Source organism: Ictidomys tridecemlineatus, chromosome 7, assembly GCF_052094955.1.
Source record: "Ictidomys tridecemlineatus isolate mIctTri1 chromosome 7, mIctTri1.hap1, whole genome shotgun sequence".
Lineage (NCBI taxonomy): Eukaryota > Metazoa > Chordata > Mammalia > Rodentia > Sciuridae > Ictidomys > Ictidomys tridecemlineatus.
This window is the reverse complement of record NC_135483.1, coordinates 52034435-52052381: the sequence shown is the minus strand read 5'-3', so window position 1 is coordinate 52052381 and position 17947 is coordinate 52034435. Positions and strand designations below refer to the sequence as shown.

At 42.1% G+C, this 17947-nt stretch overlaps 1 long non-coding RNA gene across 3 annotated transcripts in view; it reads right to left on the bottom strand.

Moving 5' to 3' along the window:
• The window catches only part of LOC144365469 (uncharacterized), a 47021-nt gene extending 31396 nt beyond the window's left edge, over positions 1-15625 (bottom strand). For 2 of the 3 annotated variants that reach the window (XR_013423936.1, XR_013423935.1), the window contains exons 1-3: positions 15529-15625; positions 13371-13495; positions 10643-10714 (exon numbers count right to left, since the gene is read on the bottom strand). This is a non-coding gene — a long non-coding RNA (uncharacterized LOC144365469). Of the gene's footprint in view, positions 1-4859; positions 5045-8840; positions 9018-10642; positions 10715-13370; positions 13496-15528 lie in introns of those variants that run through there. The other variant, XR_013423934.1, reaches the window with a different exon arrangement.
• Between the last annotated feature and the right edge of the window lie 2322 nt (positions 15626-17947).

Here is a 17947-nt window from a genome sequence, read left to right as displayed (position 1 = left end):
GTATTAATACTGGGTGGGAAGGAGTTTTCCGGTTTCTTTTCAGCATTTATACTGTTCAAGCACCTCCAACCTGTGCCTTCCTTCGTTCTGAATAGTCTTGTTTAGCCTCCTCTTAACTCATTGAGATCAATGAGAGGCAATTATCATTTTTGCTTGGCAGATAAGAACACAGAGGAGCTCTCTATTGGTTGGGGCAAAACTGAAAACGGCCATCCAGGCTGGACAGGCTGCCTGTGAGGCCTCAGATCCACCATTAGCCAGGATGAACAGGCTCTGGAGCAGTGCCATTTCTTGGCAAAAGTCAATACCAGGTGCTTCCAGAATATGTTATTTGAGACACCTAGAGATGTGACTCCTGCCAGAGCAGATCAGGACATGTATAAGAACTCAGAGCCTTTGCTTGGCTCAAGAAGGGTGCCCAAGAGGCCCCTGCAACGTCCTCACTATGAACCACTAATGGGAGAGACCAGATATCATTCCAGGAAATAAAATACTATAAAAGTTGGAAAGAAATAACCCAAGCTTTGCTACCTGGTTATGCACTGGATGGCTATTCATTAAATAGGCCCGAATGAGTCGCTGTGGGGAAAGCAATGTATAAAACACAGTCCTTCTCCTGAAGGAACTTTAGTATAACATAAGTGTAAAAACATTTGTGAATAACAATATAAAACAGACTTTATTTCTGTGGTATATTTCAACAAAGATTGTCATTAAATATTCCCTGATCACCAAGTGCCAATCACCAGTGGAATGAATGAGTATATATGAGTGTATACTGTGTTTGCTCTTGCAGACTTCACAGTCTGATTGTAAAGAATACGGTTTCTTCATTTTGGTAATTTATTCAGTGAATATTAATGGGCCTCCTACAACCTGTAAAGCATCATGCTCGATGAGAGGGATATAAAGAACCCATGAACCCACCAACAGGAACTCAGAGTCTGATAGGGGACCTTGCAGACTTGCAAACAACCGCTTTCAATGTAGTGTGTGTGTGTGTGTGTGTGTGTGTGTGTGTGTGTGTGTGTGTATTGGAGATTGAACTATTTGTTTACAGATATAAAATAATGAATGGATGAATGGATACTTGGATGGATGGATGGATGAACAGATGGACAGTCATTAGATGAGCATGAGAGGGGCTAGATTTGTGGCTCCATGGTAGAGCCCTTGCCTAGCTGTGTGAGGCACTGGATTTGATTCTCAGCACCACATATAAATAAATGAATTTTAAAAAATCTTCATCAATATATAAAAAAAAATTTAAAGATGAGCATGAGAACTAGAAGAAACATCACAAGGGACATTTGAGGCATCTTGAAGGTGTCTTCTAAGTAAACACCTGAGTGAAGGATCTTCCAGATAGAAGGAAGTCAACTTACAAAGAAGAATCAGGAACAGACAGTGTTCAGTAAAGGCTGAAGCTCAGAGAAAAATATGGGCCAAAGGGGGATAAGAATGGTAGGGGCCAGAGACAAAGGGGAAGAGGATTTAAACTGTACACAATAGAGACTAGCCTTTGAAACAGCAAAAGAAGAAGATATAAAAAGTATCAAAGTCCACATTCTTCTAGAAGAATGAACATGAGGACAAAGTCACTGGTCATGGTAATAACGGAGAACAATGTTCTTTAGGAAGCATCTTAGGCCACTGGGGGTCAGTGAGTGATGCAGACAGCAGGAAGAATCTTGGTTTCAAGAAATTCCAAAGCAAGTGAGTACTAGATAAACAGGCTCAGATCCAGAGGCCTAACACTCCCACGGGGGCTGAATATTTAATGTTTATTTCTGTTGGCATAGTTTTCCATTTCACAAACACTCGCAGGTTTTTTTTTTAAATGTTTGAACACTTTCTGTTGCATTATCCCATTGAGGGGGACCCTTCCTGTCATCAGCTTTGCAGTCCCACTTACATATAAGGAAACTTGATCTCAGATAGAAATGTGATTTCCCACAACCACGCAGCTGCAAAAAGGCCACATGGACCTGGCGATTGGCTCTCCCGCATCAAGTCCCTGTGTTTTGTTCTGTGTTTTGTTCAGCAAGAGCCCCACAGCACAAAGTTTCTTAGTGGCCCTACAAGGGAAGCAGGCCAGAACAAGGAGAGTTTACTCCCGTGGTTAAATGAAGAGTGGATCAGGGGAACCCAACCAAATCAAAGTTAGCCTTCCTGTGCCTGTACCTAAGGCAGGAAGCTGGGGTCTTCTGTTCCTGTCTGCCACACGCTCCCTGTGACCGTAGGAAAGAAACTCAGGTTCTCTCTCTGAGTGAGATACCCACCTTCCTCCAAGTAAGAACTGTGCTTAGGCCAATTGGCCTTAGCTTCGAACTTCTGGGTAGAAAGTGCTCCACACAGCTTGCCTGAGCCTGTTCCCTTAGAAGTGACCCTCTGAGAACATGTCCGGGAAGATGATTTGTAGTGTGGCCATTTGACCCTCACTCACCTCATGGCGAGAAGAGCCCGCCAAGGTGTCTGAGAGACTAAATATAAACTGAAGCCACACCTGCTGAAAGGTGCTGGGCTGCCAGGAGCTGTTAGAAAAGCTGGTATCTTTAGTAGTCACTATTTGTGTGAAAGAATGTGACCAACCAAGGCCAAGGTCAAGGCCAAAGGGGATCCACCCTAACCAAAGAAAACCCTGTGGTGAGTGAGTGTGGGAGTAAGACACAATCGTGTAACTTGGAAGCGGCAGGCAGATACCGAATCTCACTTGGGAAAACTGAGTTTCTCTTTCATGGCTTCGGGACAACAAATCATTCACAAGGGCTTCTTTGGGGTGGTTGAGGGGCCAGGCCTGAGTAAATAACACAGGTGTTGAGAGATGAGGAGAGATGATGCATTGGCCTGCATCATCTCTTCACCCAGCAAGAGGGTCAGTACCTGAAGCTGGAAGGCTCTTCCGTGGTGCGCTCCTTGATGTCCTTTCTTCTTCCTGCCCAGCCTCTTCCTCACACAGGAGGCCTGACACACAGCTCTGCATGCCAAGACTCCCTCAATGCTAAGATTCGATGCTGGGTTTTCCCAGCCCAAAGATGTCCTGCACATTCTATCAATGAAAGTCAGTGAGCAACAGTCATGGAATTCTAAAACATGGTGTTATAACTAAGAGATGTTACCCAAGCTGATAGCACGGGTTTAGAGGGTTTATGGTCCATGCACAGTGAGTCTGAGTTTTCCTTCTTTTAAATTATAGCAGAATAAACAAAATTACCTAACACTCTCTACCGCTCTGTTTATAGGAACTCTTTTCTCTAAAAAAATGTCTATTTTTCAGTTTTAGGTGAACACAATATCTTTATTTTATTTTTATGTAGTGCTGAGAATCGAACCCAGTGCCTCACACATGCTAGGCGAGTGTGCTACCACTTGAACCACGTCCCCAGCCCCTGTTTATAGGAACTCTTAAGAGTGCTGATACACCTAAACATCAAACCTCTCACTGATCACAAACAAGGTACTATAGCTTAATTTTAGTTACTCTGCTAAATAATACTTGTAGGGGGGAGGTCAAAGGTTTTTTTCTTTTGCGGAGGGGTATTATTATTGTTTGGGATTGATTTTATTGTTGTTTAAATATGGTTCCCTCCTTCCAGTAGGTCTCAGTGGAGTGGGGGAGCCAGTTCAGATAGTCATCTTCAGGTTCAGAGTCAATGTTGACTGATCCTCCTGTCTGACACTAAGCCTAGGCACTATAGGACATGAGAATGTATTCGGTAAGGCCTGCACTTTTAAGCACAGAATTTGTGGTCTGCTTGAGTGGTTAAATTTAGTTTTAATTGCCTGGTATACCACAGAAGTTCTGTGCCTTGCCTATCAAAAGAGAAAGCCAAGGCCATTGAGGGCATAATGCAGATCCATAAAGGAAACAGCAATTTTTCATAATTCCTAGATCCATAACCCTTGGTGGGCATCATGAAAGAGCAACATGACACCAACAGAATTCAGGGGGCATGGCTGAGCAGCTCCCTCTTGCAATGAAGAACTTTCCCTAGATTCTTTGCATTAGGAAATGCTGAGAGAGAAAGGAAGTCAAGGAAAGATGAGAGGAGGAAGAGAGATAAGGGAAAGGGAAAGGAACGAGGAAGAAATTACAAAGGAAATTTTTCTGTTGTTTTGAGAACTGGATAAAATGTTTTTTTAAAAACATTCTGTTGGTTCCCCAGGATTGAAGTCACTGGTCTTCCTTCTTCTCTGTTGGAGCTACAGTGGTTTCCTTTCCAGAGTTCCCCGCCTCTTTCCACAGTCTCACTACAGGAGCCCCCAATTATCATCCTATTCCTCTCTGCCCCTGAATTTCTGCCAGAGAAGCTGCTTCCCACCCCTAACCTGTGCAGCGAGTGAGTACCAGGTTTCAGCTTGGAAGCCCTGCTTGAACTCAGAGGCTGTGTGGGGCATGAATCCACTTTGAAATTTACCCACTCACCACTAAAAATAGGACACCAAACTAGATCCTTGGATCTGTGAGTTTAGGACTTCCATAGTGCAGAGAAAACAGGCAAAAGGGACTTTCTGAGCATACTGCTAGAGCCTTGGGATTCAGTTTTTGAAGACTCATAATTGGACCTAAAGAACAATCTGGAAGAGAGTCAGCAGTCTCCTTCAAGATGCCTCTGTTCACACCACGGCAGCTGCAGGGCCAGGTCCTGGCTCAGGCCACCAGCAAGCCGTCCATCAGCACTCAGTCCTGTTCCTGGGATCCCTGACTATTTGCACAACACTCTGATTTAGACAGGCCTAGTGTTCCTAAAATTAAATGGCCTGTGTTTCATTGGCTCTGAAGATAAAGAAGACATGGGAGGAGAAATGAAAAAGCAGGAGGACTTGGGCCCAGAACTGAAATCCCTGGGGGAAACATGGCAGATCTCAAGATTTTATTTGATTCCCAACATCCAAGCCATAAAACAATTCTGCTGAAATACACAAGAAGTCCAGAGGGGGAAACTCCAGGAGATGGAAGCACCTTCATTGCCAAAATCAAATCCCTTGGCCAGTCCGTCTCCTCTGGACTCTCACCACCAGAGCACTGTTTGCAAGTTGGCACCTGAAGCATAGGAAGACATCAAAGCCGTGACAAAGTTCACAGACTCATGTGTGGTGACAGGAGCACTAGTGGGCACAGAGTCCTAAAAGCCAATGAATGCATTTCAGTTTCTTTAGACATATCCATCTCCTAGTGGCAGAGGGGAAGAGATCCCACTGTTAGTTTGGCAGCTGGCAAGTTGTTCCCAAAAAGATTTAAATAGCCAGTAAGTTTCTTTTTTTTTTTAATTTACTTTTATTTATGCATTTATATGCTGTGCTGAGAATCAAACCAAGTGCCTCACACATGACAGACAAGCACTCTACCACTGAGCCAAACCCCCAGCCCACCAGTAGGTTTTCTTACTGTATTTTTCTATTTCTTATGACGAGGCAAGAGGCCCCACTGCGGCTCTCCGCTCCCATCTCCATCCCCTCTGGGTTACTTATTTTCTTATAGCATCAAATCAAGCCCCATTAGTCATTTAGGAATCTCATAAGTTCATTCAATCCCTCTCTCACTTCACAGGCATTGTGGTTCAATATGCTGTCAGAATGTGGAGCAAATAGTACATTGTATTAATTTCTGCATAACTACTGTGAGTTCTAATCATTAGAGGGAGCCATAGCCCTTACTGGGTCAGTTGGTTTGGTATAGACATTAGAACACTGGGATGAAATACTCAAGATGAAACAGGATTGAACCTCTCCCCCCACGTTCTACTTCCTTGACGCTACGTGATTTCCTCCATTCCTTATCACAGATGGCCTGTTTTCTTCCACCATTGAAATTTCTCTTAAAAGTCTCTTTCACAGCCTCCTGTCCCATGGGCAGCACTGAATTAGATATTCTCAAAGGACTTGCAAGATCGTCCCCAAGTAACCCAGAGCTTCCCTGGGAAAAGCAACTGGGCTTCCAGGGCCGTCCCTGTCCTGCCTTAAATCATGTCTTAAACCCAATGACACAAAAGCCTACAAGTCTTGCCCTCATCGCTGAAATCATCTCAAAAATTTTCTAGACTATAGGGAAAAGAAGTACCACAGCATGGAGTTGGATTTAGTAGCTTTGTTCATAATATATTTGGAGTCCCCCATGAAGTTTCCAGACAGAAAGATGGCCAGTTATATAGAGTCTGGGTAATAAAAGAGCTACTAGCAACATGTGGGCTTCTGAAAGCCGCCTTCTGGTACAGAACCTTCAATCTCAGTCACTATATATATATACACATATATAGGGTATTTCTTGAGTTGGAGAGATACCCTAATCTAATGACGTATAATTTCTAAGAGTCAGAAAGATTTAAAAAAAATCCCTGATAATTATATCTCCTCTACCATTTTTCTGCCAAGGGGTTCATATTTGTGTGATTACTACCAAAGATAAACCAAACACCACTGAGGCTGACCATTGCATCCATGCCAGTGCAGCCCAGATCTCAAAAAAACTACCTGAGGACCAGTCTCAACTACCCCACTATCTTTAAAATGCTGTCTTCAGCATGCAGTGTAAGCCCCTTGACTGAAGTAAACCCCTCTTGTCCCTGTTCTAGGTCAAATGTAAGTGATTCCTAGCTTGGTCTTAAATAATTGTAGTGTTTTCTAGAATCAACCACCCAGACCTCTTGATCCTCCTCAAGCGAGCTATGCATTATTCTCTCCATGTATTTCTCATCATAAATCATTCCTTATCTCCTTGAAGAACTTGTGAGAAACAAATTAAGCTTGAATATAGAGTATTGCCCAGTACATAAAACATGACTTCTACTAATATCAGCTATTATCGACTATTATTATCTATGTCCATTTCTCTTTTTATTGCACTCATGGGAGCCTCTTTTTTGAATTATTTTTAGTTGTAGATGGACACAATGCCTTTATTTTGCTTATTAATTTTTTATGTGGTGCTGAGGATCGAACCCAGTGCTTCCCACATGCGAAGCAAGCACTCTACCACTGAGCCACAGCCCCAACCCCATATAAGCCTCTTTTGAAGGCAGGGGCAGATGAGTCTAAAAAGGACCCTTGGCTTTCTTAAATACAGTGGCACCTAAAAAGATCCTTGGTGAAGAGCTGTCCCCACCCCCTGCCCCAGGAGGCATTCCATCTAAAATAACCGTGCCCCTTCCACTGGGAGATCACGTTGCACACATGGGTCTCATTAGCTTCCCATTATCACCATGACTATTTTGACATTCCTGTCCTTGTCATTGTTCCTAGATGCTTAACATATACTCTGAATTATTATCCTTAAAAGCAAACAAAAACCTTCTTCACATAGGGTTTTCGTTGGTTGAACTCTTTCTCTAGTATATGCTACTCCTTCAGTTAAGTGCATTACTAACAAATGGTAATGCACTGATTGTGTTTCTGTTTTAGGTTTCAAAGGTGCTATTTGGGTAAAGACACATGAATACTACATGGTGATATTTAATTAAAATAACTGGGCAGTTCATTGATTGCTCACTGAGTATAATGCACTGTTATAAAAAAAAAAAAAAACCATAGCAGAGACTCAACAAATATTAATTGATCCCTACCATGAGCAAGTTACTATGGCAGACTTCTTATGTAGAAAAAAGTGTAACTTCATAGGACAAGATGGAGGCTAATTGAAGTATAAATCTATATGAAATGTGAAAGGTGTATAAGAATAGATACTAGAAAGAACCATCTGGAGTATTTCTTCATCCATTACCAGCAATGGCAAATAACTAGGCTTTCTCCCTGCTGACCTCTGAGTCATGGCTTATAACTCAGTCCAGACAAAGTCGGAGAATCTTCCCCAACACAGTTCCTGAGGCAATTGTACCAATCTATCCGAGTTCACCTAGTCACTCACTGGTTCAACGAATATCGATTATGTGTCTGCTATGTGCCAGGCAATATAATATGTGCTGGGATACAGCAGCAAAATGTGGCTCCTGCTCTCCTAGAGGGTTACTAAATGCCAACCTCATCACAGAATTGATGAGACTGGCATTTAATTTAAAAAAAAAAAATCTGCTTTCATCCCTGACTTAGACTTCCTGTCCCTCAGAAGACATAAGATGAGTGAAAGGGGTACAGACACAACTGCTATGACTGTTTGTTAACCGGGTGACTCCAAGACTTGAACTTCTGGATCAACAGACTGGTTATTAAAGGGATTTCTAGCAGAGACTCAACAAATATTAATTGATCCCTACCGTGATGAGCAAGTTACTATGGCAGACTTCATATGTGGAAAAAAAAATTTAACTTCATGTGATAGAAATGGGGTTATTTAGTCTAGATCTCTTTGCTTGGAAGTTAACAGAAAGTCCAATATAAACTCGTTTTAAATGGTAAAGAAGTTGACTGCCTCACTGTGTCAGAGACTCAGCTGTCCCCTAATATGCCGAATATAAACTACTTTCCCAGCCTCCATCACACTAAGTTTTAGGGAACAAGATGTAAGCAAAAGTGTATTTAACATGCATTTAACAGTTTATAAGTAACTTCTTCAAAAGTTAGATGGTAAATACACTTCACCTTCTTCTTTCTAGGCCTTCCCCCTTTTTAGCTGCCTAGAAGATGGCTATCATCTCATTGGATCTTAATGGGAAGGATCCTATCTTAGAGATGATGGAGTGATGATCTGGAAATTTCTTGGGTCCCTGAGAACTTATAGAGTGGAGATGGTACATCAATTCTGAGCTGTGTTTCTGCAGACTTTTACATGAAAAACAATCAAGCATCCTCCCACTGAAGTCCTAGTTCCTTTAGTTCTGTGTGACTCACAGTGAAGCCTGATTCGAATGATAAACTCACGTGATGGGAAATCCTATAAATAAACTCACATGATGAGAAGTCCTATGGTGGAGTGGGCTTTGGGAATGGGGTCAGCTAGTAGTCACAGTTCCATTCCTCTGTGATACTCTCAGCCTCTTCTCTCCTCCATGGTCAGGTTTTATCTTATGCTGGCAATGACGTAGGTGTCAGGGTTCTGGACACTTAACATCTGCACATAATAAGATCTAAGGAAAGAGGGGAAGAGTGCCTTCCAGATGTCTTCTCAGCAGAGAGAAAATACAAGTACTAAGAAGTCTTCAACAAACCCCTCTTCTTGTAGCTAGACCTAAACTAAATCCTGAAACAACCACTGGAAAGCACACTGGATTCCCCTAAGCCAAATAGAACAAAGAATGGGCCGGGGGGCCTCCTTCTTCTAGTCAGTCATGCAAGCTGGAAAGAGAGGGCCAGATGGTAGAGCAAACTTAAAATTGTGTTAGGAAGGAGGAAAAGTAATGTTCTGGTTACTTGTGAGTATAACAAACCACACAGAAGTTGGTGGCCTAAAATCAACAGTAATCAAGTTTACCTTACAAGTCTGCAACTTGGACAGGAACAACACGTCTCTGCTCTGCACGGTGTCAGCTAGGGGAGGGGAGCTGCTTGAAGATAAGTGGATGGCTCATTAAGCATTTTTGTCTCTGTATAATCTCTCTGAATGGTCTGTCCAGAATGGTGGCTTCAGAGTCCCTGGACTTCTTACCTGGCAGCTCAGAACTCTAGAGGCACATGCGTCAAGATGAATCAGGGCAGCTACATCGTCTTGCCTAACTTAGCTTCACCTTCGTCACCTATTATTTGCCACCGAATTTCAAGGGAGATAAACACAGATTCTGCATCTTGATGGTTTGGGTGGAAAGGTTCTGAGAGAGCATATGAAACTGGAATTATTGTTGCCACATTTTTTGAAAAAATTCAATCGGCTGCAGGCAGAACGGAAGTTTGAAGATCACCAGTAATATCCACTACCAGGAGATAAGTCATTTATGTAGACATTCACCTGTTTGCTGTTCAAAGTGATAAGTACTTCAAGAGAGAGTTTGCAACCACCAAAAAAAGAACGAGTATGTTATGTAAAACTTATGCTAATGAACTTGATTTAGCTGTTCCACAATGCATATGGATGTCAAAACATCATGTTGTGCACCATGAACACAGATAATATTTGTGAATTAAAAATAATAGAATGATTTTAAGAGACACAGGGTACAAAGTGCTACAGCAGTTCAAAAATGTGAGAGATTTCTGTTTCTGATGGCAGGATTGTGCAAGGAATACAGTCCTTTAAAAGGGACATGAAGGATAAGAAAGGAAATGAGGGGAATGAGAGGAAACATGGGCAAGGAGATTTACATGAGAGGCCAAGTAAATGCCAAGACTCAAGGAGATGCATGGGAAGGGGGATTTCAGATCAAGAAAGCAAGTAAGGCAATCCAGAGGGGCAAGAGCCTAGGCAGCAATTCTAATTGGTTCAGCCCATCACTAATGTCTTACTACTGACTAAAGATTTATAGTAATGTTTTCCTAGGTGTCCCCTACGAAATAATATAAATAAGCAAATTTAATAACAGTTAAGGCAGATCAGCTGACAAACAGAGGGACAGTCCGATAAGAGAAAGACAGACAGAAATGAAGCACATGCATAACAGGGGCCCCCTATTGGAAGACACTAGCTTATAATGTGGACCCAAATGGATGTCCACCTGGACAGCATGGCACTCAGCTAACTTCCTCTCTTAGTTACTCCGTGCCAATATAACAGAAGGCCTAAAACTCAGTAATTTATCAAAAACAAAAATTTAATGCTCACAGTTATAGAGTCTCGAAGTCCAAGATCAGGGCATCAGCATTTGGCGAGGGCCTTCTTGTTGTATCCTCACATCTTGGGAGGTGAAAAAGGAAAGGGACAATGATCTCACACCCACAAGTCCTTTTAGAGCAACATTCATCTATTTACAAGGGTGACCTAAACACCATCCAAAGGCCCCACTTCCCTAACGCTGCGCTGAACAGTTAGTTTCCAACACATGGATTCTTAGGGGACACATTCAACCATGGCATTTCCTATCACTGAAGGGATTGGTTTTAAACAAACGGTTCCCTCAACCTACTTTACAAAAAATATGGTCACATTTCTTCCAATACAGAGGAGAAAGATTGAGGCTAGAGGTGACCTCCCCTGCTCAGGGGCACCAGCCACGCAAAGAGCTGAGAAGCTCAATATCCTGCTACACCTGTCACCTGCGCAGTTGCACACTGAAATCCTCCAGAGAATTTTTCCAGTATGGCTAATGCAAAGCTTTCACACAGACCCTGATTTAATTGATCCCAGGTCCAGTCAGGGCAGGACTTTTTGCATGGGTTTTGAATACATTGCTCTCTAACAGTCTTGATCATCAAGAGCTCCCCAGCAATGACTCGTAGAGAACGACATCTTGGAGGTCTACTAGCTCAGAGTTCATCTTCACAATTGGGATTTCTGCCTGGTAATAATATTTAATCATTACTCTACAGGGGAAGAGAACGACTCTGTTATGAGGGAGAAATCTGTCTCTTAGGCGTGTATTATGCTGAACTTCCATCTACATAGAAGTATCTTATGGTTTTTTTAAAAATTTCAGTCCAGATGTGTGACTCCATTTAGACTCTCAGGGGGAATCATTTTGTTTCTGGTATTCCTAATGTGCAGAGGTGTCTTTGTTATTAGACACTGAGGAATTTGAGCATAAATAACCCAAGCCAGGAAAATTCCCTGTGCATCAAATTGACTTACCTCCTCATTGGTCACTGTGACAAAAAAAAAAAAAAGCAAAATAGACTGCTTTTGACAATTTCCACTAAGTCCACATGACACTCTCCAGTGAGAAGTCAGGAATAACTTTAGTAACTCTATAGCAGAAATCCATGGAAATTTTCCTGCCATTTATTATACTCTTTAATTCATCAATACCATCATTTCAAGAGTAAAGAAATGTTTTCTAAGGCCAAATTAGCTACTGCCCTATTGTGAGCTCTCCTCTGCTGAATCAAATGTGTTCAAATAAGGACTAGGGGAATCAGAGAGACAAACTCTCAGAGGTGTGGGACAGAGACTTGGGGACATGCAGAGACGACATATGTAAGACATGAGCCCAAATGTCAGCTTAGGACTGAAGTAAGGATCAAGTGGTATTTGGAAAACAGAGGTTACCATAATCCTGAGCCTGCTGGACCTGATTCCTAAATGGATACTGACAGTTGTTGACTTGCCTAGGCTGGTTGTGAGCATGCACCAGAATTTCTTCTGACTGCCATCACTGGGATCCTGGGACAGCATGCACTGCTGCACAGTGGAGAATCAGACTAAAATATCACCCAACAGGTGTCCATCTCTTACGTATTGATTCTGTCGTCTTCCCCATCATGGGTAGGAGTTGGACTCCATAACATAGCCAGCACTTCTGGTTGGACACTCCTCTATCTTCTACACAACCTTTCTGCCTCCTCCTTTGCTAGGGACGGTCCGTGTTAGGAAAGTGCTGATCTTCATAGAGATTGCTCATTTGTCTCAGATTCATGCCTCTGGCTGTGCCTCCAAATGAGGATTGTTCCAGTCCTCATATGAGCTCCAGGTCTTTCCTCTTATCCTTGTCTCCTACTTTGCCAAGGTCGTCTTCCCTGCCCACTTTTGTTCACACGATGTTTATGCCTGAGATATATGCCCTACAAAGGTTTGGGCAACTCTCACCCAGCCACTTGTCCCTGAGAGGAGGCTGTGACCACTGTGGTAGCAGCCGGACACTTAGCACTGGGATTAGCAGGAAGCAGCTCACCGATGCAGAGCAGGCACACAGTGAACCAAAGGAAAATGGAGTCATGCCAGGTAAACAGGCTAAAAATTAAAAGCTCCCTCAGTGGGAAAAGTGAACCAACCACTGAATCACACCCTCCTGATTGCACATCCTGCCCCAAATTCCAAAGCCCACTTCATTATTCAAACCCACCATGAACACTTGACTAGAGTCACTCCTGCTGGCCCCACCAGGCCTCCTGCTCCTCAGGATTGCTGCAGAACATTCCATCAGAATCCCGTGCAGTGGCTCCATTATAGATGAGGCCTGAGAGTGTTGGTGACATATCTGTTACTAGTTAATGAGTCCATTGTTGATCATTGTTTTATGTAAAACAAGATTAACAAAACAACAAATTCAAACAGCAATTTATTGGGGCTGTGGTAATTTAGCTAAAGAGCAACACCCCACAGAGGAATGAATATGGTCATTTGAATCCTAAGGCCGAAAATAGAATTCTTGTGTTAAAGCATATATGTATCACTAGAGTTACCTGCTTTATAATCAGAACAATTTGAATAATGCCAATTTGGAAGTAATGCCTAGTTAGAACATGAAGAAAAAAAAAACTGGGCTTTGGAATTAGGCAGACTTGCACTCAAAAGCTATAACTTCCAGGAACTTCAGACTGCAATCTTTCCCTAAGTCATACAACCCCCACAAAAGTAGCCTTGACTTCTCTCTGATGCTCCACACCTGGTATCTTACCATATCCCCTGCACCCTCATTGGCCAATCCATTGGCAAGCAAGAGGCAGCCTGGTGAGCCGGGACTCCCCCAGAGAGGTGGCTTTGCTGGCTCAGCAGTTTGCTACTTCACCTGTCAAAACAGCCCTGTACAGATAGATAGATAGATAGATAGATAGATAGATAGATAGATAGATAGATAGATAGATAGATAAAAAGAAAAGCAGAGAAATAAATAAATTAATTTAAAAAAAAACAACAGCCCTGTGTCATCTCTTGCAGGAGCTGAAGACAACTGCACAGCAAGTGCAAAGTGTCAGCCCCTGGCCAAAACCTGGAGCACAGGCTGCACCCTGCTTCTTCTCCTCACATCCCAGAGAATGCTGTCACGTGTGACTCAGAGCCAGCCACTGCACCAGAAAGACCCAGTTTTCTCAGATGAACTTCAACCAGCTGCAGGCTGCTGGCATTCTACTCAGATGAGTAGCAATATGTGTCTCTCCATTTTGTCATCTGAAATTCAAAAGAGACCATGTCATTCTGCATGGTGGCCTGACTTACTGGCCGTTAGTGGAGATAATGGCTCTGGAACAACCCTGTCATGAGGCCTGGGAGGAAGGGGCTCCTCTGCAACTTACAGCTTGGATTGTAAGTTGCTGGTTAAGTATTGGAAGTCAGAATCTTGGGGTTCAAGTCCAGGTTTAGTCATTTACTAGAAACATCTTGAACCAGTCATTGAAACTCCAGGCTCCTCATTTGTAAGATGTGTCTTGATTAAATTTTGCCGCAAACTTAGTTTTAAAAAAAAAAAAAACAGCAATTGGAGCATTTTGGTTCCAATAGTGAGTTAGTCTAAGGACCTGCTATAGAGCAAAACATGTGGCCTTTTAAGCCACAAGACAAGTGTAAGACTCTCAGTCACTCTGCATTTCTGTTTCCTCCTGGGTGATAGCAAGGTACAGGTTGGTGACCTGGGCAGGCTTGTGGTCTGGCCTCAGGGAGGTCACACAGCCACACCGAGTCTCCATTTTCCTTCACCATTCAGAGAGACTAATATCTATATTTTTAAATGAAACAAAGAGTGCATATAAAGAATCTTCTAGAGAGATACCTAGCATATAGGAGATCCTTAACAAATGGAAACTTTGATTGTCATCATAATATGGAATATACCTTGTAATGCATGAACAGTTACACAAATACCAGTTATTATTAATTATCTTTTTTCCGCAAAACACCTAAAGATAAAAATTGTGGAGTGCCTAGAATTATTGCCTTAGAAAAGTAAACAAATTAGCTTGTGGTTGGAACACAATAATTTAAATAAACATATTTGAAAATTGAAGAGCTTGGAAGAGGAGTCACACTGCTTGGGTTAAATCCCAGATGTGTGACCTCAGACAAGTCAGCCTCCCTGAGCTTCAGTTTTGTCGTTCCTAAAATGAAATGCTAAAACTGTGGCTATCTCATATGATTATTATGAGAATCAAAGAATTTAAATACATTGAAATATGAGAAGTCCTTTGAAGGCATCTAACTCATAGTAAATGTTCAGTAGATGTTGATTATTTTCCTCCTGTGTGCCCATGACTACACCAATAGTTTAGGACAGATCACTGGTTTCTCTGCACTCAACTCACAAGACAAGATCACAGATTAATACAGAACTCTGGAAATAAACTCAGCCTCCTTCCCAATTTCACTCCCTAAGGCAGCACTAACCAAGCATTGCCAATCAGCCCAGGGTTCTCTTGCTCAATAAAAGATAAATATCACAAAACAGGAAACACCACCAATGAAGGAGGCTTTCTTAAGACTTAAGCTCAAGCACAAGGGAGTCAGCACAGGGGTAGGACCCTGGACCCTGGACTGCCTTGCACAGGCACACTTGGTAGCAGTTGCACTCAACTCAGGATTGCTGCACACGTTGGTCTTCTGCTCCCAGAACCAAGGTTTGCACTTGATAGGATGATCTGCCTTTGTGCATTGGGTTCTCTGCACTCGATTCACAAAAGATGGCTGAGGTGCTCACTTCCACCACCCCATGAAGGTTATACAGCAGTTAATATCAGGCATTTTGCACCAAAGTCTATTGCAAGCTTTGGAGGAAGTCAGCAGCTCCTGAAGCTGGCCATATATGGAAACGTCTTTTAAAAACAGCTTATGTTATATATAAATACCTTGGTGGAGAGAGAGGAGCAGGGATTAAGGCCTCCCTATTCTGTTTCACAAGGACCGAGACTGTGGCAAAAGACAGGCTGTCAGTGTAGAGTGAATGATCACTCCACTCAACACAAAGAGTTGCTAATGATTAACCCCTGGGTGGCTCTTTTCCTGCCTTTTGGACAGGTAGACAAGACAGGAAGGGGGTTGGGGAAGAGAAGGAAACATGAGATCTGTAAAGGGGCAAGACACACCTCCTTCACACCAACACCAGTTCTGGGTCCCTTCTGTCCTGAGAAGTTTATTTCTGTTCGGTCCCCTCAATAAAAGCTACTTTCTACACTTGCCTTGTTATTTCTCCATTGTTTAACCTTCAGCACATGTGAAATGAGGAACTGATTCTGAATTCCAAAATCAGTATCAGCACTTATATATCCCCAGTCAATCAAGTCAATTCTGGACAGCAGACAGCACTAAACCAAAGCCTTCGGTCTCCAAAAAGATCCAAGACAGGCCGAAGCTTCTGATCTGAATAAACACACAAAGTAGAAGATCCTTAAGTATACTAATGCATTCTGCACAGAATTTTCTTTGAAGCCAGCATCAGGTAGTCTTCATTTACTGAGGGGCAGCTGTTGCTGAGCAACCTAGAAGGCAGGATTTTCATCATAGCAAAAGCTTCCTGGCTTTGGAAAAAGGTGATAAAGCACAAAAACCCCGTGTGCATTTTTTCCTCACATGTTTTAAGTTTTCTCTCTAGTTTCATGGAACTGGAAAGATATTCTGCTAGGAATAGTTCCATGGAGAAGCAGATTTTTCTATTGGGATTTGCACCAAGGGATATAGCAGCATAAATAGCAAGGTAACACTTAATTGTCTGTGCACAACCATTTTTAATTCATGCGATACCCTTCATAAATGCTCATAGCTAACTCAAGAAAACCTGTTGAAGTCACACACAAGAAGCTGCCTAGAAGCCAAACGTTGTTGTTAAGTTGAATTAAGTGTTTTATGTGTCGGTTTCTGAAAAATAAACGGCCTGACACATTTAGCAGACCAGAAACTGCAGAAACACTTAAGATTTTGCCTGTCGCCCAATCGAGGCTAGTGCATTTCTTGATTCTATAGCAGTAAATTGTTCATTGAGGGATCACAGAATAGATTACTTAAGGTAAATATGGGTCATTACAAAATGAGTGAAATAATTCTGTCTGGGAAGTTTTCCTGACACCCCCAGAGTGCCACATAACTCTGCAAGTTCTGTTCTCTGCAGCAGCTTTGCATGCCATCACGTTCTCAGTACTGTCACATTGCTCTATGTTCCCATCTTCTCTGTGGGTTACTCACAACAGAAAAATAAATAAATAAATAAACCCTTAAATAAGAGAGTATTTTGTGTATTTCCTTTGAAAATTCTCTTAGACCACAGTGACTATGAGTTTAATAAATGAATCCTAAGCTTTCCAATACCCATGAAATACAATACAATATACACACGCACATTTTACCAGATGGTGCACCAGGAATCCAAAAAAGGCAACCATGGTAATTTAAATGCTCAGGGTTGGTGTTGAATGTAAAACAGTTGACTTCTTCAGAAGCATGATGAACTTAGCTTATGAGTTTGTGGACTAAGTTAAAGCTTTGAATGAAGAATTAAATAATACATAAAGGCACTTCAGATCAAATTAGGCTACTGGATACAAAGATATTTGCAGACAGAGCTCTTGGGAGAAAAAGTGGGCTTATCCATTCAAGGGATCATGGGAGTTGTGACCTTATTTTCAAAAGGCAGTTCCTTGGCATATAAGCCATACGAAAGAGAGTGTGGTTGGAGAGAAGGGAGGAAAAAGAGATGTCCTCTCTTCTTACTTTTGTTTTATCTTTTTCTAGGGAATAAGTTGATAAAGGCATGTATTAATTTTATATAATAGCTATCACAGAACATTTACTCTGTAAGTACTGGGTGAGAAACAAGTGTGCATTAAACACAAGTCCTACATTCAAGGATTTTAAAGTCCAGAGAGAGAGCAAGAGATATGTACATAGCTGAGTGCTATGGTGGGAGTAGGCACAGTACCTGCCATTAGACTCAGAGAAGAGAACACTAAACCCATCTTGGGACCCTGGGAGACATCTTGAAGGAAATGCCATCTGAGCAGATGATGAAAATATATGTTAGGAATGCTTTCAGGTGCAAGTAATAGAAAAATCTAACTTAAAGCAGCTTTAACATAGGGTAAGTTCCAGAGGTAAGTAGCTGCTACCTTAGGTGTCAGGTCTGCCATTTTGAGGACCTCTTGTTCTTTCTCTCATATTTGTCACCATCTGGCCCAGAAAGACTGACATAGCTCCAGGGCTTGCATCAAGGAAGAATGAGGAAGAACTGAAATAGCTATGCTGTCTTATTTTCAGCAGGTTACAAAAAAAAAATCT